This window comes from Pipistrellus hanaki (assembly GCF_964339955.1).
Source record: "Pipistrellus hanaki genome assembly, chromosome: 1".
Classification (NCBI taxonomy): Eukaryota; Metazoa; Chordata; class Mammalia; order Chiroptera; family Vespertilionidae; genus Pipistrellus; species Pipistrellus hanaki.
The window spans coordinates 158483346-158486493 of record NC_140503.1 but is presented as its reverse complement, the minus strand read 5'-3'; the positions used below and the strand labels follow the sequence as shown (position 1 = coordinate 158486493).

The window sequence follows — 3148 nt, the reverse complement described above, 5'->3', positions numbered from 1 at the left end:
GAGGAGATTCTACTGAGAGGACACCATAACCTCTTTTCTTTTATGGACATGGGTCCTTGTTATGTTCTCTTATTTCTATGAGCCTGCCTTACCTTTAGTGTATTCACCATTCACTTATTAAAGTTGCAATGTCTAGCCAGTTTGGCTCAATGTATAGAGCTTTGGCGCTCAGACTAAAAGGTCCTAGGTTCAATTCTGGTCAAGGGCACACACCTTGGTTACAGGTTTGATCTTGGCCCTGGTTAGGGCACGTGCAGAAGGTAACCAAGTGATTTGAGAGATGTTTTTCTCTCTCTGTCACTCCCCCTCCCTTCCACTCTCTCTAAAAATCAATAGAAAAATATCCTTGACCAGTGCCCTTGGCGGTCCCAGATCTGTCTCTTGCTTTAACAGTGTTTGTACAGAACAGACCCAGGGACACCCCTTCTTCCAGCCTCCAGCCACTCTCCTGTGTCTTATCCAGTCACCACCTTCAGAACAACCTCGGGGAACAGCCAACACACCGGTTTTTTTTGTTTTGTTTTGTTTTGTGTGTGTGTGTTTTCTACTTTAATTCTTTAGTGCAGCACAACCATGAGCTCCCAAATTCGTCAGAATTACCCCACCAAGGTGAAGGCTGCGGTCAACCCTTGGCCAGCCTGCATTTGCGGGCCTCCCACACCTACCTCTCGCTGGGCTTCTATTTTGACCCTGACGATGGAGGGCGTGGGCCACTTCTTCCACAAGTTGGTGGAAAAGGAGCGAATGGGCGCTGAGCATCTCTTAAAATTGAAAACAAGTGAGATGTATTCTCTTCCAGATGTGCTAAACCTTCCCAAGATGAATGGGCAAAATTCAGGACGCCATGGAAGCCGCCCTGGCCTTGGAGAGGAACCTAACCAGGCCCTTTTGGAGCTGCAGGCCCTGGGTTCTACCCATACAGACTCTCATCTCTGTGACTTCCTGGAGAACCACTTCCTGGGTGAGGAGGTGAAACTCATCAAGAAGATGAGCTACCACCTGATGAATATCCGTAGGATGGCCAGCCCCCAGGCTGGGCTGGGCAAGTATCCCTTTAAAAGGCTCACCCTGAAGCCCGACTTTGGAGCCCAGAGGCCTTTCACAGGCCCCTCTGCAGACCCCTGGTATCATTCTCTTACCTGAGCCTCTTTTCGAAACTACTAGCCATTTTTTTAACCATCTTGAAGCCCTCTCCATGCATTGGACCAAATGAAATAATAAAGCTTTTTTTGCAGTAAAAAGAAGAAAGGAAAGAAAGAAAAGAAAAGAAAAGAAAAGAAAAGAAAAGAAAAGAAAAGAAAAGGAAAGGAAAGGAAAGGAAAGGAAAGGAAAGGAAAGGAAAAGAAAGAAAGAAAGAAAGAAAGAAAGAAAGAAAGAAAGAAAGAAAGAAAGAAAGAAAATCCTTGAGTGAATATTATTTTTTTTTAAAAAAGTTGTATTGTCTTATATACAAGAATAAAATACTTAATTTTTGTGTGATATAAGTGTGTAGAAAATAAACATGAAAGTATTCGCAGTGACATCCAAATTTTAAATATTTATTTCCAATAACAGGTAAAACATATGTATATACTTATCCCTTTTCCTTCCCAAAACATCACAAAATAATGGCAGGAAAGGGATTTTTAAAAATATACAACCTCAAAGAAAATAGCAGGCAGAACTGTCAAACATAAGTTGAAAGCTGGAAAGTATATGATAAAGTAAGTAGTAACTGTCTTATTAGCAAACAATAGGAATTGAAAGTGCTTGTCCCTGGGAAAGTCAAGAAGCAAACTATTCCCAGAAAAGAAAAAAGTTGAAAGAGTTCATCACCACCAAACCAGTATTACAAGAAATGTTAAAGGAACTTCTTTAAGAAAAGAAGAAAAAAATCAAATATATTATTAAGAAAATAGCACAAAGAAAAAATATTCCCCTGACAAAGGCAAAGACACAATAAAAGCAGTGGATCAGCCAACATTAAAGCTAATACAGTGGTAAAAGACTAAAGTAGGGAAGTCATGTGTTTACAACAGTAAATTAAGAGATACACACAAACATACACACACAGGGAGATAGTTGGGGGTGAGCAGGCCGGCAGGCAGAGAGGTTAGGGGCAATCAGGCAGGCAGGCAGAGGGGTTAGGGACAATCAGGAAGGCAGACAGAGGCAGTTAGGAGTGATCAGGCATGCAAGCAGGCTAGCGGTTAGGACCCAGCAGTCCCAGATTGTGAGAGAGACATCCCTCTAGGGGTCCCAGATTGGAAAGGATGCAGGCTTGGGCTGAGGGAAACTCCACACCCCCCACCCCCTGCACGAATTTCATTCACCAGGCCACTAGTCTATACTAATAAAAGGGTAATATGCTAATTAGGTCAGACATTTTCCAGATGTCCTTCTGGACAAAGCCATAGTGGCAAGGGCAGAGGCAGATTTGGTTAGGGGTGATCAGGCAAGCAGGGTAGCAGTTAGGGGGTGATCAGACTGGCAGGCATAGGCAGTTAGGGGAGATCAGGCCAGCAGGTAGAGGTGGTTAGGGGTGATCAGGCAGGCAGGTAGGCAAGTGGTTAGGATTGTAAGAGGGATATCTGACTGTCGGACATCCCCTGAGGGGTCTCAGATTGTAGAGGGTGCAGGTTGGGCTGAGGGACACCCCTGCCCCCCTCCCCACAAGAATTTCATGCACCAGGCCTCTAGTATAGTCAATAATATTATATTAACTATTTATGATGTCAGGTTGGTGCAAAACTTATCAGGGGGATTACTTCATAAGTTATAAAATACCTAACCACGATGCATACATCTGAAACTAATATATACTGAATGTCAACTATAATTGAAAAAAAATTTTGATAATTTTTTTTTTTTTACCCCAAAATATGTATTTATTCAGTCATTTGCTTTCAGTCAAAACTGGGTTGCATGTGACTTGATTTTACAGAGGAGAGTGACCTAGTAACAATAGTCCATACAGCAAAGAGGCTGTTAATAGCTACCCCACTGATATTTATTTTTTTTATTTTTTTATTTTTTTATTTTTTAAATCAATCTTTATTGTTCATATTATTACAAAGGTTCCTCATTTCTTCCCCCCTCCACCAGGTTCCCACCCTACCCTCTGCCCTTTCCCCACCCCCCATTGTCCTCATCCATAGGTGCACAATTT

At 42.3% G+C, this 3148-nt stretch overlaps 1 pseudogene across 1 annotated transcript; it reads left to right on the top strand.

The window, feature by feature from the left end:
• Positions 1–573: 573 nt before the first annotated feature.
• Positions 574–1143, top strand: LOC311621123 (ferritin light chain-like; annotated as a pseudogene). Its single transcript has one exon. The product of its transcript is annotated as a ferritin light chain-like (transcript).
• Positions 1144–3148: the final 2005 nt, after the last annotated feature.